Source organism: Tenrec ecaudatus, chromosome 8 (genome assembly GCF_050624435.1).
Source record: "Tenrec ecaudatus isolate mTenEca1 chromosome 8, mTenEca1.hap1, whole genome shotgun sequence".
Lineage (NCBI taxonomy): Eukaryota > Metazoa > Chordata > Mammalia > Afrosoricida > Tenrecidae > Tenrec > Tenrec ecaudatus.
This window is the reverse complement of record NC_134537.1, coordinates 77349859-77375987: the sequence shown is the minus strand read 5'-3', so window position 1 is coordinate 77375987 and position 26129 is coordinate 77349859. Positions and strand designations below refer to the sequence as shown.

Here is a 26129-nt window from a genome sequence, read left to right as displayed (position 1 = left end):
TTTTTCCCGTCCCTGAAATACAGTGGCTCATTCTTCAAGGACACCAAGGGCAGCACTACCAGAATCTCACCTGACAGCCTGAAGCTGTCCACCCTATACCCTTGACCTTACTGCCTTTATTTCCAAAACTCAAGACTTTTAGTTCCCAGACTACTACTTTTGTTCCCCAAATGCAAACAATAATGAAAAGGAACACAATTTGAGTCGCTCAGAGGTGTCCAAATTACTCTTCTGACACGGTATAAATTGAAAGGTGCAGCATCCTTCAGAGATGAATTGAGGAGATGGAAACGCTGCCTTCAGAAGTGTTTAGACTTAGATGGAGTGTATGTCAAGTAACAATAGCTTCACTTTTTAATATTTGTGTTAACAAAGCCTTCTATGATTTTTTGTAACAATGCGTTTTGACTTGCCCTCACACTTTTAGTGCCACCAGAAGCTAAAGCAAGAGGTGAGATCTTCATTACCACACAATTATTGCAGCAGACAGAGTTTTCAAGTTCAAGGTGCAGTTGGGGAAGCACTTTTTGTCTGACTCTAAGGCAAGTGTAAGGGAAATTTCCATATTTCAAAAATCAATTTCACTGTGTAACTAAGGAGCTTACATATAGTCCTCCACTGGTTGTAATTATCTGGAATGTAGTAACAAGATAAAACTATCAAGAAAATAATCTAATAGAACCCTAAAACTGTCTCTCCAGTGATAAATGTTCTTAGTTAAAATCAGATGTTCATGGATTGATATCAGTGCTTGGCACTTAGTATCTGTGTGCAGACATTTTCAAAGATGAAATACATTAAATCTCCTTTCACAGCAGCACTAACAGATTAATACTTGCAATTCATTTAAAGAAATTTCATTGGAAGCTCATACAACTCTTATCACAACCCGTACATCCATCCATTGTGTCAAGCACATTTGTACATTTGTTGCCATCATCATTTTCAAAACATTTTCCTTCTTCTTGAGCTCTTGGTATCAGCTCCTCATTTTTGCCCTCCCTCCCTACCCTCCCTTCCTCCCTCCCTCACAAACCCTCAATAATTAATAAATTATTAGTATTTTGTCATGTCTTACACCGCCCAACCTCTCCCTTCACCCCTTTTCTGTTGTCTGTCCCAGGGAGGAGGTTTTATGTAGATTCTTGTAATGCGTTCCCCCTCTCTACCTCACTTTCCCTCCACCCTCCTGGTATAATAACTCTCATCACTTGTCCTGAAGGGATCATCCGTCCTGGATTCCCTGTGTTTCCATTTCCTATCTGTACCAGTGTACATCCTCTGGTCTAGCCGGATTTGTAAGGCAGGATTGGGATCATGATAGTGGGGGGCTGGGGGAGGAAGCATTTAAGAACTAGAGGAAAGTTGTATGTTTCATCGTTGCTACATTGCACCCTGCCTGGCTCGTCTCCTCCCTGCAACTCTCCTATAAGGGGATGTCCAGTTGCTTTCAGATGGGCTTTGGGTGCCCAATCTCCACCCCTCTCATTCAATATTTGCGATTGATTTTGATGATACTCAACAGTAACTTTCAATCCCGTGAGGTGAAATATTAGCTACTCTCCACACAATAATTTCACTCATCTCACTAACAAACTTTTGTGAAAATAAATTACATACTGTTATTATTGTATTTTGAGTTTTATTAATGAAAAATTCATATAAATTTGTTTTCTTTTTCTTATGTAAATGTCTACAAAAATCCTAGAGTGTGACTATTGTCCTGCAAAGTCTAAAATATTTACTATCTGGCTCTTTATAAAAGAAATTTGCCACAGGAGGATAGTCAAGGGAGATGGAGGAAAGAGCTAGGAGTCAAAGGGCATTTATGGAGGTCCAGAAAAAGACATGTACATGCAAATATATATATGAGGATGGGGAAATAGATCTATGTGTCTATATTTATAGGTTTAGTATTAAGGTGGCGGAAGGACCTTGGGCCTCTACTCAAGCACTCCCTCAACGCATGAATACTTTCTTCTATTAAATTGGCATTCTGTGATGCTCACCCTCCCGACACAACTGCTGAAGCCAAAGCAGGTGAACAAGTAAATGTGGTGAAGAAAGCTGATGGTACCCGGCAATCAAAAGAGATAGTGTCTGGGGTCTTAAAGGCTTGAAAATAAACAAGCGGCCATCTAGCTCAGAAGCAATAAAGCCCACATGGAAGAAGCACACCAGCCGGTGCGATCACGAGGTGCCAAAGGGACCAGGTATAAGGCAGCATGCAAAAAAAAAAAGTATGTATGTATATATATGTGTGTATGTGTATGTATATATATGTGTGTGTATATGTATGTATGTGTGTGTGTGTATATATATATATATATATATATATATATATATATATATATATATACCATAGTGAATGAAGGGGGAAGTGCAGAGTGGAGACCCAAGGCCCATTTGGCGGCCACTGGAGATCCCCTCATAGATGGGTTTAGGAGAGGAGATGGGTCAGTCCGGGTGCGATGTAGTACCAATGAAGAACACAGTTTTCCCCCAGATCCTGGATGCTTCTTCCCCCCAACTACCATGATCCAAATTCTACCTTGCACGACTGGATAAGGCAGAGGTTGTACACTGGTGCTAATGGGAGCTGGAGGCACAGGGAATCCAGGGTGGACAATAACTTCAGGACCAGGGGTGTGAGGGGCGATGCTGGGAGATTGGAGGTTTAGTGGTTTGGAAAGGGGGACTGATTACAAGGATCCACATGTGACCTCCTCCCTGGGAGACAGATGGCAGAGAAGGGGGGGAAGGGAGACTCCGGATAGGGCAAGATATGATAAAATAACAATCTATAAATTATCAAGGGCTCATGAGGGAGGGGGAAGCGGGAAGGGAGGCGAAAAAAAAGGACCTGATGCAAAGGGCTTAAGTGGAGAGCAAATGCTTTGAAAATGATTAGGGAAAAGAATGTACGGGTGTGCTTTATACAATTGATGTATGTATATGTATGGATTGTGATAAGAGTTGTATGAACCCCTAATAAAATGTAAAAAAAAGAAAATTATTAGGACAAAGAATATACAGATGTGCTTTATACAATTGATGTATGTATATGTATGGATTGTGTTAAGAGTTGTATGAGCCCCTAATAAAATGTTTTAAAAAATGCTTTTGCATATAGATCCAGTTAATCATTTCATTGCTGTAGAATATGTTATTGTATTAATTTATGTATCTTTATTTCTATTGAAGTAAATTTCATTTATTTTTTGCCATTTTGCAAAAGTTGTTGCATTGAATTTTCTGATATATGTTTCTTTGTCCACATATTTGTACATTTTTCTATAGGTTAGAATTAACAATCAGGAAAGTATGCAAATTTCAAGCTTACTGTATATTTTCAATTGCTCTAAGTGATTTTAACAATTTACACTCATACCAACCACTGTATTAGAGTTGTGTTTCTTATCATTTCATTTGTTCAGCATATGGATTAAGTATAGTGTGAGGATACAACCTTGGCTCACACATTTCTTGGTTTTAAACCATATACAGGTTTCCTATATGCACAATTAAGTCTCCTGGAATTTTCATTCTTGTCAATGTACTAGAGTTTGTTATGATCCATACAATCTTATACCTTTATATAGCCAATAAAACACAAGAACAGCCCCCCCCCCGGTACTCTATGCTTTCAAGCAAGATCCATCTGACATCAGCAATGATAGCCCTTGTTCCACCTCGTCTTTTGAATCATGCCCTTTGAATCATGCCTAGCCATACCCTGCCAATATACTGCTGCAACCTTTGTTGGATGATCTTCAGCAAAATTTTACTTGCATGTGATTTTAGTGATATTGTTTCAGAGTTTGAGATTCTGTTGGGTCACTTTTCTTTGGAATGAGTACAAATACGGATCTCTTCCAGTCAATTGGCCAAGTAGCCCTCTTCCAAATATCCTGGCATAGATGAGTGAGTGTTTCCAGTGTTTTATCCGTTGTATGAAAGATTTCAATTGGTCTTCCGTCAATACCTAGAGTTAGTGCTTCCAGTGCAGCTTGGATTTCTTCCTTTGAACCAGCGGTTCTTGTTCATATGCTGCCTCCTGGAAAGGTAGAGTGTCGCTTAGTTCTTTTTTGTAAAAACTGAGTTTGCATTCTTTTGATGCTTCCCAGAGAGGTCGATTTTAACCCAAACGATCTGTCAGTATTTCAACTTCAGGGTTGAAATCTTCTTTTAGTTTAACATATTCTGAGTATGTTATTCCATTTTGGTTTTCTAAATCTTGGCCTTTGTGTATTTAATTATAATATTTTACTTTGTCTTCTTTATCTGCCCTTTGACGTTTTTTATTCAGCTCTCTTACTTCATCATTTCTTCCTTGTGCCTTAGCTGCTTTAAAATTCAGAGCAAGTTGCAGAGTCTCTTCTGACATCCATGCTAATCTGTTCTTTCTTTCCTGTCTTTACAATGACCTTTTACTTTCTTCATGAATGATGGTCTTGGTGTCCTCCTAGTGCTCATCAGGGTTTCTGTCATTCATGTTCAATGCATCAAATCTGCCCTTGAGATGTTCTCAAAATTCAGGTGGGGCACACTCAAGCTTGTATTTTGGCTCTTACAGCCTTGTTTTAATTTTCTTCAAATTTAACCTGAACTTACAATTGATGATAATTCTGTCGACACCTCATGATTGCACAGGCTGGTGTGCTTCTTCCATGTGGGCTTGCTGCTTCTCTGCTGGATGGCCCTTGTTTAACTTTAAGCCTTTAAGATCCCAGATGTTATATCTTTTTATAATTGGCATCATCAACTTTCTTCACCACATTTGCTTATACACCCATTTTGTATTCAGTGATTGTGTCAGGAGGGTAAGCACCACAGAATGCCAGGTTGTTAGAATAAAGTGTTCTTGTGTCAAAGGAGGGCTTGAGCAGAGACCCAAAGTCCATCCACTTCCTCAATATAGTGCCATATTAATGTTTGTACACAGACCAATACCTCTATTCAAAACATTTTATTGGGGGCTAGTACAAATCTTTTTTTCCCGTACAACTCTTTTTTTAAAAAACATTTTATTAGGGACTCATACAACTCTTATCACAATCCATACATATATCAATTGTGTAAAGCACATCTGTACATTCTTTGCCCTAATCATTTTCAAAGCATTTGCTCTCTACTTAAGCCCTTTGCATCAGGTTTGTACAACTCTTATACATCCATTATGCCAAGTACATTTGTTGCCATCATCATTCTCAAAACATTTTATTTCTACTTGAGCCCTTGGTAATAGTTCTCATTTCCCCCCTCCCTCCCCCATCCTCCCTCCCTCACGAACCCTTGATAATTTAGAAATTATTATTTTTTCATGTGTTACTCTGTCTGATGTCTCTCTTCACCCACTTTCTGTTGTCTGTTCCCCCAGGGAGGGGGTTATAGATAGATCATTGTGATCAGTTCCCCCTTTCTCCCCCACCTTCTCCTTCCCCTCTTGGTATTGCTACTCTCATTATTGGTTCTGAAGGGTTTATCTGTCCTGGATTCCCTGTGTTTCCAGCTCTTATCTGTACCAGTGTACATGCTCTGGTCTGGCCAGATTTGTAAGGTAGAATTGAGATCGTGATAGTGGGAGGAAATACCTTATTTTTATAAATTAATATATTTACATAAGTGCACACCTATGTTTATACCTCTATCCATAGCTTTTCTGCCTAAATCTTTCCTCTGTTTCTTTTTATTTTCCTCCTGTCCCACCTTTCAGCTAGATTGCTGTTTCTTCAACACCCCCCAGGATCTTTACGTCCTCCTCATTATTGATTTTAATTCCCTAGTTGTTCCCCTGTCTATGCCATTGTTTTCTCACTGCTCCTTCCCCCACCCCTATATCCTCCCCCGCCAGGTCCCCTCAAAAGTTTCAGTCTGTCCTCTTGCTTTCTTATTGGGTTTGCTTCCCATGCCTATCTTATATTGGTAGAAAAAAACCCCAACAATAACAGAGATGAAACAAAAATAAAACAAAAGATTGAATAAAAACAGAAAAAAACAAAAAAACCCTGAGCACCCGCCCCCCCCCGAAAATGCATGCATAACTCCAGGTCTGTCTACTGACCTTTATGCCTCTCTCCCCACTGGTCCTGCGTTCTGGGAACTGCCCGCCCTAGCCTGGAGTTTATTCTTTGGTGGTCATCACTGGTTTTGTGGCTTTGATTTGCATCATTATCTGATTTTCTGATTCAAAATAGCCTTTACCAGTCCATTCAGCTCAGTAATGCCTAGGAAATTGTTCTGTATGCATTCTCTTCCATTTAAAATAAAAAAATTTCCATTTCACTTTTGATGACTTCCAAATATCTTAAATTCATATTCCATACATTCCATATTCTGATTAATAGTAGTTTTTACGTGTGTTTCTTTTCACCTTGAGTTTTTTCTCATTAGCAAATGAAGATCCCAAGGCCTCCTCCACTCCCACAAGCTTTGCTCCATTCACGGCCCCAGGGTGGCGTTTACTTTGAGAAAGCAGTTCTTCATTTTTTTTTTTTTTTTAGGAAAAGAAACATTTATTTAAAGAAAAAAATTCCCAAAATTATTTGCTGAAAACCCCCTGCATTTTTGTGATTACATTTATTGGAAGGGTGGGAAAAAAATTAAAATGTCATTTGGTTTGGGGCGGCAGACTGACTTATTTCAGGAAAGGACGAATCCTTGGTTACTTCTGAGCATCAAAGCTTATGTAGGTTTCTCCTCGGAATACAGCCTCCATTCAGGAGGCTCCTCTCTTCCCCTCTGAACAGATGCTGGGGTTCAGCGAACTCTGAGCGGAGGGGCAACTAGCACAACACCGTCGCCCCGCACAAAGAGCATTGGAATATTCCGTTCTGTTGATTTATATATCTCTTCATCAATTTCTATAGTAGTCACAGTTTCTTCCACATCTCCCAGTATCATATTTAAATGCTGATCATAAACATGCAGTCTTCCTCGAAGCTCTCGGTCATTTCGCATTTTCACATCAATGCGTTCATCCAGGCTGAGCCGAATGAGATCCAGAGGCTCCTCTACTGTGTTGGTAGTTTGTTGCTGGTCCACATCGTCCGCCATGCTTCAAATGCGGAGCCTTTCCCCTCCTCTCGAGAAAGCAGCTCTTCTTCAGTCACACTTTGATTGTCTTCTCGGGGACCATCCTCTGGCACCATTTCCCACCATTTTCTTCTTCCATTCATTAGGCCTTCAGTATCCGACAATGTTTCCATGCTATGCCTAAGATTATCAGAGGCTACTTCCTCCAAAGATGGCCAGCAATTTCTTCTTCGTAGTCTCTTCTGAGGGCACAAATTCCCCTGGACCTGTCCACTTTGAATGGCCCTACTAGCACTTGGAATGCCTGTGCATAGCTTCCAGCTTCACCGCAACTCAGAAGCCACCACAGATGGAAAACTGACAGACAAGTCGTGGTCAAGTAGAGAGGCAAGCAGAGGGCAGTGAAAAGGAGGAAGGCTCTCAGCAAGATGGATTGACACAGTGGCTTCAGCAATGGGCTCAGACATCAAAACGCGTTGAGCATGTTGCAGGACCAGGATGTTCTGTTCTATTGTACATAGGGTTACCATGAGTCGAAATCTATTTACAATAGTAACTTGTTGAGCTTGAAAAAGTCTGTTATGCGATCTCTGGCACCATCTGCATCATCAAGGCCGATTTTTTCCAGCGACGGTTCCGTCTTTTGTTTCCATATTCCAATCACTAGTAATTATCAATGAATACTGATTGTATGTTTGATCAATTTAAAAGTGTTTGATGTCTTCGTCTTTGATTAGTGTTTAGTCCATACATTCGAACGTCATATTAACTGGTTTTCTTTGTAGGGAAAAGGATATTATCCTATCATTGATCTGCATTGTATTTTAGGATAGATATTTAAATGGTCTTTTGGACAATGAACATGATGCCATTTTTCTTTTGTTTGTTATTCCTGGCATCGTGGACTATAGGATTGTCCCACTCAAAATCATCAAAACTAGTATATTTCAGCTTAGGGTATTTATATTCAAATATTCTATTTTACTTTGGATGCTTTTCAGAGTTCCTAGATTTATATTTTTTGCATTACATGTTCCAATGGTTTATGGATGCTTACAGCTATTTATTTTGTTTTGAGCTGTGTCACATCTGAAAATGAGCATGCCAATTTTTTTTGCATCATCTACATCATTAAGGTCAACTGGACTCTGAGGAAAATATGACTATATTTTGATTGCCTTCCAACCAGCGGAGCTCATCTTCCAGCTCCAAATCACCTTTTCACTGTTATTAATGAAGTTTTCACTAGTTATTACACACACACACACACACACACACAAGGGGCTACTAAAAAAATTAAAAAGGGAAAAAGCTCCACTGGGCAGAGCCTTGGTAATACACATTTTCCCCACTAGGCAAGCATCAAACAATTCACTCTGAGTTAGTGCACCCAGTGGCATTGTCTGGGAAGCTTCTCTCTGGTCACGGTGAATTTTTTCATAAAAGCAATTTAGCTCAAACCTCGTTTTTATGTCATGTCCAATTTAAGAGTCCACATGCAGCTGTGAAATTTTGTTTCCTGTTCAGGAAAAATGCCACAGAAACTGTTGTGATGTTGAATGCAGCTTACAAGGTAAGTGCTATGGGGAAAACTCCAGAGTGTTTTTCACATTTCAATAAAGCTGAAATGTCTACTGATGACAAGCCTCATCAACTTCACAAATGGATGAAAATGTCCATTCTTAGTGCTTTTGGAGTTCGTTCTACCAAGTCAGACTGTTAATCAAGCTTTCTATTTAGAGCTTCTCAAAAGACTGCATAGGAGTGTGTGACAAAAAAGACCTGCTTTGTGGCAGGGGGTGGAGGACTGGTTTTGCCACCATGACAATGCACCTGCTCACAGAATCATCACAGTGTGCCAGCTTTTGGGAAAAAAAACAGCCTGTCTCCCTTGTCCCCATGCTCCTGACTCACCTGACCTTGCTCCTTGTGACTTCTCTCTCCCCCCCCCCGAGAATGAAGAGGGACATGAGAGGACAGTTATTTGACAACATAGAAAAGGTGAAGAAAAAAATGAGGGAGGTGCTGTCAGCCATCTAAACAGAAGAGTTTGAAAAATGTTTTCAAGAATGAAATGGTAGATTTGACAAATGTATTAAGTGTAATGGAGAGTACCTTGGAGGTGATAAGGTTGTTTTGTAAAAAAAAATGTAAATACATAGCTTATTTTAGGTACCCCTCGTATATTTACAAGTAGACTGCTATATCATTCTTTTTGTTCTGATTTTACTGTGGATGCTGATACCTGATCACCATGGTGACCTGGTTGGTATTTGAATATTGGTGGCATTGTTTCTAGCATCATAGAAAAATATCAACTTCCACAGGATAACAAGTTGACAGATGAGTTATATGAAAGAAGATTACAGTTGGCTGTCTCCATTTATCTTTCTTTTCCTAGTTCAGACAAAGGTATTTTTTGAAGCCTCGAATGGTTTAACTTAGTTCATATTGAAGGCAGCAAGCGTGTTCATTTGCCTTATTCCTTGTGCATACCCCACTCCTGATGTCGCAGAGCTGGCTACATACATTGCACATGACTTTACAAGCTTCAGTTCAAGGTGCTGGAACAAATCATGAGGCCTTATACACAGTTTGAGGCATTAATTTGTTTTATCTTTTCCCAGTCTTTTATATCTTTTCAGCACTTCATTTCCACTCAAATGGTTTTATTTTAAAACATTTCCATCATATATAATTTTCCTATTTTCAATTCTTGCCTTTGTCAGATTATATTTCTCTTTAGTGCTCCTTTCTGAGATCTTTTGAAGTCCCAATAAAATTGAAAGTATTTATGTGAAGTGAATAATACATGAGCCCATTCCTTTCAGTATATGAGATTGTGCTCCTTATAATGTCACTCATTAATCTGTGTGGAAAAAAACAGTTGGAGAAGGTCGGTATAGCTAAAGATAATTAGCAATTGAAGCGTACCTGAGGAGCTAAATAAAAATACATATTTTCCCCAATGGCTCTAGTTGATAAAAAACAAGCATTCTTGTTTAAGCAAGTTATGGTGTCAGGCCTGTGTTGGAGAAAAATGTCTGCATTAATGCAGTAATGAGTCAAGGTAAACATAATTTTTGGAAAAGAGACAGGAACATTTTCAAGTCTTCATTATAATGTATTTGGTTAAAGAATATCTGCCACTAGAGACTCTAAAATTCTTATAAATACTCAGTGGCAAAAAAGTTAAACACAGAAATTGCAGCATCAAGACTGATCTTGAAGTACTATGCTATCTGTAATATGACTTATTGGACAGAAGTCCTTAGTTCCAATATAAGGACTCATTGGAGCAAGATCAACAAGTTCATCCCAAAGACCGTCTTTTATAGTTTTATTGATGTGTAATAACCATGTCATACAGTGTGGCATTTAAGACATACTAAGAAGAGTTGTGCAATCATCACCATCATTTATTTTAGAATCTTTTCTTCTTTCTCATTTTCATTGTTTTTACCTCCCCATTCCCCCCTGACATCCCCTGCCATGCCTCTAAATAATTGCTAATCCAGTTACTTGCTCTATACATTTACCTATCCTGGATTTCACACATAGAAATTATACAAAATTCAAACATGAAACAAACTGACAAAACAAAAGTCAATCAAAAACAATATTAAAAATGGAAACACCTTTTTCTATCAACACAAATAATGGCTCTTCACAGGAGTTCTCCAGGTAGAAAGTAAAGAAATCAAACTGATGTGGTGATGACTGCACAGCTCTTTTTAATGTGATTGAACTATTGGATTTTATTATAAACAAATTATTGCCAATAAAACTGTTAAAAAACCAAGTTGAGTTACATCTGTGGAACAAGATGATGGAGAAGCTCAATATCAGCACTAAGAGCAGGCCAGGAGCTGATTGTGGAACAGACCATCAATTGCTCATAGGTAAGTTCAGATCGAAGCTGCAGAAAATTAAAACAAGGCCACGAGAGCCAAAACGTAACTATAAGTCTATCCCACCTGAATTTTAAGGACATCTCAAGAACAGATTTACTACATTGACTATTAACCACAGAAGACTTGATGAGCTGTGGGAGGACATCAAAAACATCATACAGGAAGAATGCACAAGGTCACAAAAAAGGAACGAAGAAAAAGATTAGCATGGATGTCAGAAGAGACTCTGAAACTTGCTCTTAATTATAGAGTAATTAAGGCGAATGGAAGAGATGATGCATAAAAGAGTTGAACAGAAATGTTCAGAAGCAGTTCAAGATGATAAAGTAAAGGCACACTCAGCATATCTCACTGAAGGAACAAAAGAAAAAATCAAGTCTTAAGTTGCAAGAGTCTATGGACCAAATAGTGACAGATGTGGGAAGCATCAAAAGAAGGCCAAAGGTTAGTGGGCTCTTTCCTGTTATGTTAGGACTTATGGTACCGGGTGTAATTTACTACACAGAATATATTGACCTGCAGTAATGCACCATATTACTATATCTTATGATTGTGAAATGAGGAGATAGGCTTTGGAGGACAGAGAACTGTAGTGAAAGGTAGCTGAGGTATATATTATTGGCCATTCCTAGGTGATCAACTAGGAATCTTGGCAGCTTAGTGAGTGACACAGACTGGGCAATCCTTACAAAGCAGCCACATTTATATCATTTTATAATCCTTGATAATCACAGACCAAAGTGATAGATATTTTGGGAGGACACTATTCGATCCATGACAAGTCCTTTGTATATATATTAGTGTTTCTATGTATCTCTATATAAGGAGCCCTGGCATAGTGGGCTATTGTAGTAGTTACATAATTTCGTGTCAATTAAGTATTGAGTGGAGTCTAGCCAGTCAATCGGGTCACAGCCTGATTGATGCCTCCTTGTGGGTGTGGCCTTCCCATGAGGATTCTGGGAACTTCCTTTCTTTCAATCCTGCCATCAGAAGAGGCAGCCCACGTTCTCTCTCTGCTTCACCTTTCTGGTGGAGGAGCCATTCAGGGAGCTGGAGCAGCCACATGGAAATATGCCAGCATCGAGGTACTTACACCGCCACTAGATTCACAACTTTCGAACCACTGACCTGTGATCTTCCTGCAGTCGGCATCATTGCATGTGCTGCATGAGTCTAAAGGGAGAATTTATGGACTAGTTTCAGACATATGGGCTAATATGGAATTATGGATTTGATCTGGAATGGGCTTAGATGTTTTCTCAATTTACAATTGCTCTTTGATATAAAGTGCTCTCTTCGACACATGAGTGTCTCTGAATTTGTTTCTCTAGTCAACCTGGACTCACACATGTATGTATTGGGCTGCTTACTGCAAGGTCAGCAGTTTGAAATCTCCAGCAACTCCCTGGGAGAAAGAGGAGGCTTCCTACACTCAGAAGGAGTTACAATTTGGGAACCTGGAATTGACTCAATGGCTGTGAGTGAAAGGTGATTAAGGATAGTGGAGCCAAATATGTGCCTAATTCATTTTGGTCTCAGTGGTACAATTTTTAGCCCGAAATATGAACTAGGTAAATTTTTTCTAAAAAAGTCAATGGATCTAGGAATATAAGCCCCAAACTTCATAGTGTTTCTTGTAACTGAAATACAAGCAGAACTTGTAGGAGACTAGATATTTCTTCAAATTTTCCTGGAATTGACAAGTTATTTCATGGTCTTGTCATTAGGTGGCTTAGTCTTGTCACTGAGGTGAAGACCTTAAGTCATTACAAAATGTGATGACCACTTGTTGAGTGAAAATTCCAATGTAAAGTTGCTTGTTCTTCTGATGGTTTGACATCAAAGTGGTCCTAGTCATCTATTATTCTATAATAAACTATCCTAAAATGTAATGATTTAAAACTAGGACTAGTCAACAAGTTCACAGATTGGGAATTTGAGCTTGGCCTAACTAGATGATGCTTTAACTACTTGTGGAAACTGAGGTTTTCTTTACATTGGCTGGAAGATTTAGCTCGGGGATTCCAAAATGGCGCCATTCTCACGTCTCGAGAGCAGTGCTTCTCAACCTGTGGGTCACGACCCCTTTGAAGTTCAAATAACCATTTTTGCAGGGGTCTCCAGATTCATAACAATAGAAAAATTACAGTGATGAAGTAGCAAGGAAAATAATGTAATGGTTGGGGGGCTCCTCCAACATGAACTGTATGAAAGGGTTATGGCATTAGGAAGGTTGAGAGCCACTGGTCTAGAGCATTGTCTGGGAGGGCAGGAAGGCAGGACGCAGTTGGACATTGTTGACTGGAATGCCTATTTGTGATCTCTCCAGCATGGTAGTATCAGAGTGTGCAGGCGGGACCCCCATACCCCAAACTCCAAAATAGTTCTCTAAGTCCTGGCCATGGGAACTAACACAATTATAGTTTGACTATATTATATTAATTAAGTCGTCATACAGCCCACACAGATTTTTTTGGAAAGGTGTATTCAAGATTTTGTGGCTTTCTTTCATCTATAACAAGAAAACACAAAGTGAATATGTAGTGGGTCTCTCAATTGGAATGGTATTTTGCATTTCCATTAATATCTGATTCTCCATACAGCTAGGAAACCATGGAAGTTTCTTTTAGGCAGGGATTATTTCATTAAGCTCCATAGAGTTTTTGGTACCTAACATGCTCTCCTTTTAGCTATAGGATGAAGTAAGCTCACTGAAATGAGACCATAGGTACATAGACGTTTGGTACCAATTTGGGATAGAACAATTAGGAGATACATGAGTATCTTTTACAGAAAAGTCCCTGGAAGACTGTGTTAGTCCAGGTTGACTAGAGAAACAAATCCAGAGACACTCATATATGTATGTGAAAGAGATTTATATCAAAGAGTAACTGTATATTAAGAAAACATCCCAGCCCAGGACAGATCAAGTTCAAAAGTCCTATGTTAGCTCCTAAATCTGATGCTAATCCATAATCCTGCTTCAGAATCATGCAACACACGCAATAATACAAAATGCAGGAAGATCAGAGGCCAGTGGAAGCAAAGTCTTGTGAATCCATTGGTGGTGGAAGGATCTCCAGGGCTCTTGCAAATCTCAGCTGGCTCCATGTGGTTCGTGAAAACAGAGAGAGTGTGTGACTGGTTGCCAGAGGAAGGGACTGGCCTCAGTTGCCTTCCAAAGAAGCTGTGACCTGATTCACAGGCTAAACTCTGCCCACATGTTCTTACATTTTAATATCTTCTAGTTGACACGACATTATATAATGACCACAGTGGCTTTGCATTCCAAGGAATATTTATTCCTAAATTATTAAATTGTATTAGTATCTTATTCAAATAAGTAAAACAAACCAAACCAAAACACCAAACCCACTGCCATCGGGTGTGTTCTGACTCATAAAGACCCCATAGGAGAGAGTAAAACAGCCCCTTTGGCTTTCTGAGGCTATAAATCTTTAAAAATGCAGAAAGCCTCAGATTTTCTTCCACAGAGTGACTGGTGGTTTTGAATAGCTCACATGCAGACCCATGTGTGGTGATCCATTACTCCACTGGACTCCTTAAGTATAATAGAAACCCCGAGAAATAGTTTAACTCACTGTCAGTATCTATCCGTAGAATCAGCATACGATGCTTCATCAGCCTGGCCTACTGGCTGTATGCAAATGAATTCAACTTTATTTTGCAGTTGTAACTGCTACATACTAGCCTGACAGCCCTAGTGAGTTTAAAAGAAACAGTAGTAGTAATCTATTTAGAATTTAGAAAGCTTTTGTGTTTTACCCCCCCATAGTAATATATCTTTTATTAGCCTACATTTTTTCTAAAAGACTTAGACTGCTACTTTTATAAACATTTCAAATATGACACATATGTAGAAAACTGAAATAGTCATAAATGTACAGATCAATGTGTTTTCAAAAGGCAAATACACCCTGAAACTAGGGCTTTATTCAAGAGAAAGAATACACCTAGAACCTCAGAGATCATTTCGAGTCCCCTTGGAATCAATAGCTACCCTCCCCAAGGGTAGCGTCACTCTGCTTGTAATACGATAGATATGCTTTTCCTGCTTTGAATTTTTGATGCATGGAATCACACAGCAGGCACACTTTTTGGTGTGTGTTGGCTTCTTTTGATCAAAATGATATATGTGAAATTGTGGTTGTAGATAATTTTATTCTTATTGTTATACTACCTCATTTTATGAATATACCACAATTTATATTGATCCATTTTGCTGCTGACAGGCATTTGATTTATTTCTCTTGTTTTTGATTAGAATGACAAGTGTTGCTGTCATTATTCTTATATGAATCTTTTGGTATAAATGTGCCTATCTGTTGGGTATATATCGAGAAGTTGAATTGCAAGGTCACAGGGTAGGAAAATGCATTTTTAGTTGTCCATATCAAATAGTTTTTCAAAACGAGTTGTGCCAATTTATATTCTTATCACTGTGTAATAGCTCCCTATCATCTACATTTATTCTAAATTTGGAGTTGTTGGTCTTCCTCCTTTAAACTTCCAGCTGGTGAGTTGTGGTATCACAATGTATTTTTTTGCCATTTAGATAAGCAGTTTTGTAACACACCTGTTCAGATAATTTGCCATTTGTCTAATGGGTTGTGTGCCTTTTTCTTTCTTTTTTTCCCTAACATTTTATTAGGGGCTCATACAACTCTTATCACAATCCATATATATACATACATCAATTGTATAAAGCACATCTGTACATTCTTTGCCCTAATCACTTTCAAAGCATTTGCTCTCCACTTAAGCCCTTTGCATCAAGTCCTCTTTTCCCCCTCGCTCCCCGCTGCCCCATCCCTCATGAGCCCTTGATAATTTATAAATTATTATTTTGTCATATCTTGCCCTATCCGGCGTCTCCCTTCACCCCCTTTTCTGTTGTCCATCCCCCAGGGAGGAGGTCACATGTAGATCCTTGTAATCCGCTCCCTCTTTCCAACCCACGCACCCTCTACCCTCCCAGTATTGCCCCTCACACCCTGGTCCTGAAGGTATCATCCACCCTGGATTCCCTGTGCCTCCGGCTCCTATCTGCACCAGTGTACATCCTCTGCTCTTTCTAGACTTGCAAGGTAGAATTCGGATCATGGTAGTTGGGGGAGGGGGGGCGGGGAGGGAGGAAGCATTTAGGAACGGGAGGAAAGCTGTATTCTTCATCCGTGCTACAATGCACCCGGACTGACTCATCTCCTCCCATAGACCCCTCTGTGAGGTGATCTCCAGTGGCCGGCGAATGGCCTTTGGGTCTCCACTCTGCACTTCCCCCTTCATTCACTATAGTAAGATTTTTTTTTTCTGTTGATGCCTTATACCTGATCCCTTCGACACCTCGTGATCACACAGGCTGGTGTGCTTCTTCCATGTGGGCTTTGTTGCTTCTGAGCTGGATGGCCGCTTGTTCACCTTCAAGTCTTTAAGACCCCAGACACTATCTCTTTTGATAGCCGGGCACCATCAGCTTTCTTCGCCACATTTGCTATGCACCCGTTTGTCCTTGACAATCGTATCATGGAGGTGTGCACCCAATGATATGATTTTTTTTTTGTTCTTTGATGCCTGATAACTGATCCCTTTGGAACCACATGATCACACAGGCTGGTGTGCTTCTTCCGTGTGGGCGTTGTTGCTTCTGAGCTAGGTGGGCGCTTGTTCATCTTCAAACCTTTAAGACCCCAGATGCTATCTCTTTTGATAACCGGGCACCATCAGCTTTCTTCACCACATTTGCTTGTTCACCCACTTTGGCTTCAGCAGTTGTGTTGGGAGGGTGAGCATCATAGAATACCAATTTAATAGAAGAAAGTATTCATGCATCGAGGGAGTGCTTGAGTAGAGGACCAAGGTCCTTCCATCACCTTAATACTAAACCTATAAATATATGCACATAGATCTATTCTTCCACCCTCATATATAGTTTGCCTTTTTCTTATGAACCACTCAGAGGTGTATATCTCTATTCACATATATTATGGAAAATATTTTTTAACGGATGTATTTATTGTTAGTATACTCCCCCATCTCTGGCTTGCAATCCCAAGGCTTCATGGAAACCCAATTTAATACTATTAATCTAGAATATCTAAAGGCTCCCGTATATGTATCATTTAGTGCCGTTTTTATAGCTGCCCAGTTTTCTTTATAGATATAAGCAATCTCTGGAGCTTCAGAATGAGTGTTTAAATAGGAGAAGCTACCCTGTGTGCCAAGTACATAACAAAGGACTGCTGAAGCGGATATCTGAACAAGGATGTTGCACCTGAACAAGGTTGTCACAGCCAGAAATGTAAAGGGAAGGCAGTGATGAAAGCATCCGGGGAAACTGGAAACTGGTGAACAAAAGACAAAGCTCTGTTAGAGGAAAGTCCAGAAAAGATGCCAAGAGAGCACCGATCAGGAGAAGGCACTGTTTGGGAGCATCTTGGCTAAACCAAGAGGAGGACCCAGTTTTGATACCTGGCAGAGAAAGATTACATGACTCAGACAAATGGCTCTACTAACTGAATAATAGAAAGTGCAGAAATACATTTCACTCATTCTCAATATTTTAGCCTTTCCACGTTGCATGCTCTATTATCTGCTATTATATTTTGTTTTCCATACTTGTCTATTTTCATTATGCTTTAGAGAAAATGCAAAGAGCATAGGTGACTGCTTCTAAAACATAACCCTACTCCAATAGGATTATGTAACTTGGAGAAGAGGTGGAGGAGGAAGGGGAGGAATTCAGAATCTCCAGTCTCGTCAGTAGTTAATTATGTGCAAACCTGCCCTTTAGAACTTTCAGACACCTCAGGGAAAACTCTGACATTGGGTAGTAAATTTTATTGTGCTTTATCTTATACCTGACCTATCCCATTGAATTAATCATTTATTACATGGGCCGTATAGGCTCTTTAAAGTCTGTTGACTGTAAAGCTTGAGAAGTAGTATTTCAGCGTGATGCACCACTGAAATTTCTGACCCACAGTAGCTGTTGGGATAGGTATTCTGGATAGAACTTCTTTGAGGTATAGATTGATGTATACAAGACAGTGATGAAAATTTCCATGGAGGGAAGGTTATCTACAATAGGCTTGAATATTATAATCCATGTATGTACTTGATTCCCTGAAAAGCAAAGATTCTGTGAGATTATATTGTTAGTCCAGTACCCTTATGATAAATAACACAGGATTGATTAAGATGATCATGAGTAGATTCTAATTGCATTATTTTAAGACTATCTTTTATTTATGTGTAATCTTATAGACTTAGAATGGAAACTTTATTTTTTTGGTTACATAATTTTTGGTTATATATATATTTTTGAGTGAATGAAATAACAAGCACTACTTTTAATCAACATGCTTCATTTAACTCTGTTAAATGAAGAAAATAAAAATTTTTCTTATGTTTATCCCGTTAGAAAAACTCCATTTTGTGAATGTAGAATTTTCCATGGCCACATTCTATCACTGTTATGATCTATACTTTCTTTTAGTACAATTAAAATTCATAGTCCCATGTCCAACTGACCTTAAAGAAAGTTCACCCAGTCATTACTATGGCTTTTAAAGTGCAAGATGCAAAAAACAAGCCAGCATACACAGAAAATATTTTCTTTTACGAAGACAAAAAAAAGTCAGGATTAGACAATCCCTGGAGCACTGAGGTTCTGTGCAAAGGCATTTATAGTCATCATTGTAAGGATCATTTTTCTCTAACTTATCACTTTTGGACCGGACTATCAGATTGTCTCTTCAAGGCTGTACTGCTTTTCAATATTGTTTGATGTGGGATTTTATAAAAATGGCAGCTAGACTCTATTCTGTTTAAGCTATCCACTTACTATACTACTATAGTATACTTGGGCCCAAATAAGTAACAGATATGAGACTATCATTTGGGGCTAGATAGGAATTAAGAATACAGTAATAAAATTATATATGATGGCATATAAATTGTTTCCTAGAAATTTGTTTGGTTTTTACTTCAGTACCCCTTGTTAGTTCATCCTGTTTATGCACAATGAAATGTTAGAGAAGGGTGAAACAACAGAAACTAAAACATATTCAAGGTTATATGGATGAGGAATGGAAAAATCCCGAAAGCAAAACAGACCAGAGTTTGAGTAAGGTCAGGAGAAAAGGCTTACAGAATGTGAGATGGAATTGTAGTTGAGTAACACAGTCTAAGATTGGGGTCCAAAGGGGTTGCCAAGATCAGAAAACAAGGCAATGTGGAATGTGAGTGTGGTAGGCAAAGATGAGATACTTTAATGATGGAACCTATCTTCCATACAAGGGTAAAAGACCAGATGTGGTGAAATTTATGTGACAATTCTCACTGCAGATTAATAAGCACAAGTAAGCCTAGGTAAGCACTACTGGGTACTCCACCTTTGGATTGTAAACTGTGAAAAAGAGCTTTGTGTCTGTAGAAAGGCACTGTGGGTTGGGAGGGAGACAGATGCTCTACCTAGAAGCAGAATCTTAGAGGGTGTGGGGAAAAAAAGTCAAATATGTGCTTATCTGTGTGTTAGGCTGGTTTGACTAGAGAAACAAGTCCAGTGACACTCATATGTGTAAGAAAGAGCTTTATATCAAGAAGTAATTGTAAAAAAAAAAAAGAAAGAAAGAAAAGAAAAAAAGAAGTAATTGCATATCAGGAAATCATCCCAGTCCAGTCCAACTTAAGTCCATAAGTTCGATAATAGTCCATAGGTCCAATAGTAGTCCATACATCCTGGCAGCCACAAACAATGATGTAAAATGCAGGAACATCACAGGCTGGTGGGTGCAAAGTCTTGTGGATTCAATGGCAGTGGACACAACTCTAGGACTCTCACAGGTCTCAGCATGAGCCATCAACAGGAAGGTGAAGGCAGAGGGAGAGGAGGTTCCCATGATCCTTTTTGTGTGGAGGTGAGGTAGTTAGTTTATTGTGCCAACCTGGCCAATAAACACATGTGGGGTTAATTGAAGGGTAGAGGGATAAATGGCTTGGTGAGCCTCACCTTTCTAGTTCTCGGTCTCTTGCTTTGTGATGGGTGGACTAGGATACAGCTGCCTTAGCCAGTTCCCTGCTTCAGCTGGCAAGGCTCACTTCCTGTGACACATGCCTGAAGAGAAGTCTCATGGACCTATCCTGATGCAGCCCTGGGTGCTGGAACAACCATGTGGAGACCCCTGCCAGCGCTGAAATGCTTACACATTCACTGACTGGGCTATCTCCTGAAGTTGGCATCATTGCGTGTGTTTTGTGAGATGGAGGAGGACTTTGAGGATTGGTGTCCAACAAATGGGCTAATGTTGAACTTGTGGGCTTGGGCAGCACTGAGTTGGGATGTTTTCTTGATGTACACTTACCCTTTATATAAAACTCTCTCTTATACATAAGAGTTTCTGTGGATTTGTTTCTCTAATATATCCAGACTAACACAGGAAGTCATTCCCACAAGGAGGAATCATCTAGACTCCACCTCTATACTTCAAGTTGACACAAAATTATGTAACTACCACACCTTGCTTATTGGTTAATCCGACATTGCTTCCTTGGGTAGCTTCCCCTGACTATAAAGGTAGAGCACTGAGTCTACTTCAGGCAAGAATATTTCTGTGACCTATATGCTTTATAATGTGTTATGAATGCTCATTATTCCTTTGTTGGATTTGAGTGATGCTTGGAGAAGTTGGAGAAAGAGAGTATCTCTTCTGTGGAAACAAGGATGTGAAAGCTTAAGTCAGACTGGCTATGCAAAAATTGGGACATAGTTTCCATATGAGGTTCATTGATCCTGTCATTTTACCGAAAAAAAAAAATAAAAAAGGCCTGGCAATCTATTTTAGGAAATCAGCCAATGAAAACCTTATGGGGATAGATAGTCCACCCTCTCAAGGATGAATAACAGAAATGTGGGTGAAGGGAGACAACGGACAGTGTAAGACACGACATAACAACAATAAAATATAATTGAGCAATGATTAAAGAGGGTGGGAGGAAGGGTGGGGGAAGGAGCTGATACCCATGGGTCAAGTAGAAAATATTTTGGAAATGTTGATGGCAACATATGTACAAGTGTAAGAGGCACCCAATAAAATGATTTTAAAAGAAAGAAAGCCCTACGGCTTACAAAGTTCCTATACACAACAGATCATGGGAATGGCTCAGGAATGGTTCAGCATTTCTTTCCATTGTTTATAAGGTGACCATGAGCTGGGAGCAACTCAACAGCAGTAGCAACAACAACAACGACAAACACTCTCCTCTTTGAAGGGAAGATTCTGAGAGGAAGATTTTCCATTCTTTTTAGGTGAATATGGGTGGGCCTTTTTAATGTAAAAGCAATATTGAGAATGAAAACATACATCCTGGGAATCCTAATTTGATTATGATCTCAACTCTTGCTATTTGCATAAGTGTGTCTGAATCCAATATTGTACTACTTTCCACATTCTCCAAGGTTGTGACATCTCCTGTGAATGGGGCATCTCTGGCACTGCAGGAGGAAGAAAAGAACAAAGACTACAAGGCCCTGCTTGCCCTGTGCTTCTTCAGCTGATCCAAGCACACAGCTGCCACTTACATCAAAGGAAATGCAGCTGACAGGGATGAGAAGGAAGGAAGATCAGATGCTGGCACTCAGCGGTTTCCTTTTATTTTCTCATGATTGCTAATGCCAGTGCCCCCGGAGATGGAAGCATGTCAACATCAGCAGAGGCGCATTTCTGAAAGCACTCATGTTTACACAAGACAGAAGCAAACAGAAATGAATATTAGGACATTTATATGAACACCCAGATATATTTTATAGTCATTTAATTCAATGATTTTAAAGAAGTGATGTTCTTAGTAAAGCACATAGCGAAACAGAAAATAATAAAAGACACATGGAAAGCATGTAGCACTGAACAATCGACTAACCTTGATTTTCTATTAATTTCAATAGATACTATATACGAATCAGTGGTAGTATCTAACGGAAGCCGAGAAAGCATTACAGAAGATTTTCCAGCTCTGTGTATTTGATACAGTTACAGTGCTTGAAAACCAAACCAAACTCACCTTCGTGGAGTCAGTTCCGACTATATTGATCCTATATAGGATTTTTGATGCTGTAAATCTTTATGGGAGCAGACGACCTCAGGTTTATTTCTTAGAGTGGTTGGTGGATTGGAACTGATGACCTTGAAATCAGCAGCCAAATGCCTATTCCACAGTGGCCAGTGCTTGAGATAGCTGTTAAAAACATAGGGAATTTTCATACAGTATTCTTTCTCTGTGTTTTTGTTTCTCTCTTTCTTCCTGCCCTCCCCCGCTATATATTAGCCAAATTTTACACGTGGAAAAGATTTTTCTAAAGTGACACACAGGTTTATGGATTTAGGAAGTATGACCGTTATTGTACCAGATTTTATTGGCTCTTTTCTCTTGGTGTCCAAGCCTCCGAGAGAGGTTAGAGTTGACAGATGTTAACTATGTCCATGGCTGTTATTAAAAACCAAGTAGAATATGAAGGCCTATTGATAGTCTAATTCAGAATGACTGCTCTCAGCACCTGTAACACGCCTCCCTCCTGGTGTAGCATTCTGTGATATAGAGCACCCTTTCTCTTTGGGGCCCTCATTCCTGAAGTTCTTCCTGCTATCTTTCCCATAGTACTCGCCTCAGAGTCTGATACTATTTACACAGTACTATTAAGTCAATGTCAACTCATAGTGACCCATAGGACAGGGTATAGCTGCCCCTGTGGCTTTCTGAGACTGAAACTCTTTACAGGAGGAGAAAGCTCCATCTTTCACCCACAAAACTGCTGGTGGCTTTGAACTGCTGACCTTGTGTTTCACAGCTTAATGCTATTCCACTATGGAAATAGAATCATGACCCTGAAAAATCAGTTGTTTTATTTTAGTGCTGGGGATAGAGGCATACCAGGAAGAGAAATGACTGATGTGTAATAACTCATTATCACAATATTTTATTTTTGGTAAGATACTGGAGCATCTTTGGCTAATTTTCCCCATTCCCCAATATACATGTACACACATATAGTACATGGAGGGTTTTGGCTTCTTAATATTTTCAAAGTCCAATATTAATAGCATTTTTAACCCAGATAGGAAAAGTTTATTATTTGTAAAATAGTAAGAGCTCACCCACAAAGACTTGTCTTAAAAAATAGCATTTTGAGAATCATATGTCAATACCAAGATGGTGTTGGTCTTTGTTTGCCTTAAAATGCTTTTTTCTAGGAATAATGAAGAACAATAACATCTATTATGTCTGCCTATCAAATGGTGATGATGCTTTTCCATTAAAAAAATTAAATATTATAAAAACAAAACATGGGTTTCTACATACAATATGTTACTGTTCAGTGATGACTATATTTTGTCTGCATCATTAAAAAATTGATCTAATTGAGTGTAGTTGCCAGATAACCTAAAATTCTCTTGTGGAAAATCAGCCTGTGATGATCTTATTTATGAACATTTCCCATTCAGAAACCAGTGATAGACTAGAAATGTTCAATAATTTAGAAAATTGATCCATCATAAGTCTCAGAGATAATTACCAAGTTTATATCCAATCAAGGTACAGATATATATGTGTATGTATATATATATATATATATATATATATATATATATGGTACTGAGAACATAAATTGTCTATTTTAATTTTATTTTCCAGAAAATATAAAACAGGCAATGCTTATCTCTCTTCTAATCTATTATGTCTTGCAAATCCAGAACAAAAAAAGAGAAATATGAAAACTACACATAACTGTTAAGCATCCAGAACTTAAGAAAATTCTTTATTGTTTAGAAGTGAAACTCATTATACTCAGGAGTAATCTACTACCTGCAAATTAAAAATTAATTTGTAATATTACATTCAATTTGAATTATTTAATTTAAATAGATAATATATACAAATCAGAGCTGGTACCTAATAGAAGCTAAGAAACACAGGCTATATTTTTAGAAATCATTACAGATTGTTTTTCAATTTTGTGTATTTTCTTTAACCTTGAGAAATATATTACACTAAAAACATATTTTTCTTCTGGTATGCTATATAGCAAAATTGTCTAAAGTAATCTAACCTATCTTCTCTACAAATGGAAAATATAAAAATGTTGGCTTTTTAATTTGTTTCTGAGCTCGATAAAACAGTGACTTTTACCTTCTTAGCTAAGAGAGCTGGTTTTTGTATTTGTGTAGCTTTCAATGTAAAATGCCTTATGATCCAAAAGGTTGTTTGTAAGTCAGGTATTTTGAGCTTAGAAGCGTTGATAATAAACCATGGTAGGATTTTGTGAGCCAGCCAAGATGCAGATGATGAGAATTACCTTTCATAAAAGCCCTAAGAAGGGGCACCTGCCTTGTTAATGGTAGCCCAAGAGAAAGAAATGCTACCTCAGAATGAAACCTGATTGATTTAGAACATTTGCCTCAAATTGCCATCCTGGCCTGAGTGAGTACTTGATTGTCTCTGCTTTCCTATCCGTTTGGCATCTCTTTCTTGGCTGGTCCAGTACTTCTCAGTGACCAGCCCCCTGCTTCAGTCTGACTGGACCCCGGGTCCCGAGTCACTGACTGAGCCTAACAACACTATTCAGTACTTTTCATTAACACCACCGTAAATGACACCAGTTTTTATCTCGCCATTTTCCATTGTAGTGGTGGGGCCCAAACCCAAACAGAAACAATTTGATATATGATGGAAGGAGCCTTGTGGGTGTGGGATAAGTACTGGGTCAAACTCACCAGCCAGGAGAAAGATGAGGCTGTGTGCCTCCATAAAGGTTACAGCACTGGAAACCATGTGAACACTCACAATGGGTCAGAAGCAACTTCAGGGAAGTCTTTTTTTTTAGTATCAAAATTAGAATAGAACTCAGAATCATGGAGAGAGACTTGAGAAAAATCATTATCTTCTCCATATTAGCATATATGAAATAATTGTACCGGGAACTGTATGCATAGTGATTTACATATATCAGTTCACTGAATAATCAGAAAAACTTTGAGATCGGTACTGTTATTATCCTCATTTCACAAATGATGAAATTGAAGCTTAATAAAGGAATTAAGCAACTTGTTCCAACTTTAAGTGGTGGAACTGGGGTTCTAACCCAGTCCTCGCTGTGCATTCTGCACTCTTCCTAATTTCCCCAATACACCTGTTGCTTCTGCTGTTTCAGTTATTTTCCTAACTGTTCTGCGTATTAACTTACTTTGTTGTTGTTAGGTACCGTCAAGTCGGTTCTAACTATAGCAACCTTACGGACCATAGATTAACACCGAGCAGCCCCGCACCGTCCTCACAAGTGTTCCTGGGCTTGAACCCATCGCCGCAGCCACTGTGTCCATCCATTCTCTTTGATGAGCTTCCTCTTTTTTCGCTGTCCCTCTACTTTACCAAGTATGATGTCCTCCTCCACGGACTGATCTATCCTGTCACTATATCCAAAATGAAGTCTCACTAACCTTGCCTTTAAGGAACACTCTGACCATACTTCTTCCAAGGCAGATTTATTTGTCCTTTCAACAGTCTACCGAACTGTCAATATCCTTCCCCAGCTCCACAGTTCAAATGTATCTATCCTGCTCCAGCCTTCCTTATTCAACGTCCAACTTTCACATGCATATGAGGAAATGGAAGTGATCATGGCTTGGGTCAGGCGCATCTTAGTCCTTAAAGCAACAACTGCGGTTTTCAACTCTCTAAAGCGATCTTGTGCAACAGATTTACCCAATGTAATGTGCCTTTGTTTTTTTCCTGACTGCTGCTTCCATGAGCATTGATGGTGAATCTAAGAAAGACAAAATTCTTGAACACTTTGACCTTTTCTCCATTGATCCTGATGTTACCTATTGGTCCAGATGTAAGGATTTTGGTCTTCTTTACATTGGGTTGTAATCCAGATAGAAGGCTACCATCCTTGATTGTCATCAGTAAATGTTCAAGTCCTTCTCACTTTCAGCAAGCAAGATTGTGCCATCTGCTTATCACCGGTTGTTGATAAGCCTCTCCCCAATCCTAAGCATAACTCACATAGTCCTTACAAAAACTTGTAAGTCACTTATTATTAATTCCATCATCATCTACCCCCCTTTCAAAGTAAAAAAAAAAAACGAGGATCAGAAGGGTCAA

The 26129-nt window shown here is 39.0% G+C and overlaps 1 pseudogene; it reads right to left on the bottom strand.

Moving 5' to 3' along the window:
* Nucleotides 1-6759: 6759 nt before the first annotated feature.
* On the bottom strand, nt 6760-7078 carry LOC142455435 (U6 snRNA-associated Sm-like protein LSm3 pseudogene; annotated as a pseudogene).
* Between the last annotated feature and the right edge of the window lie 19051 nt (nt 7079-26129).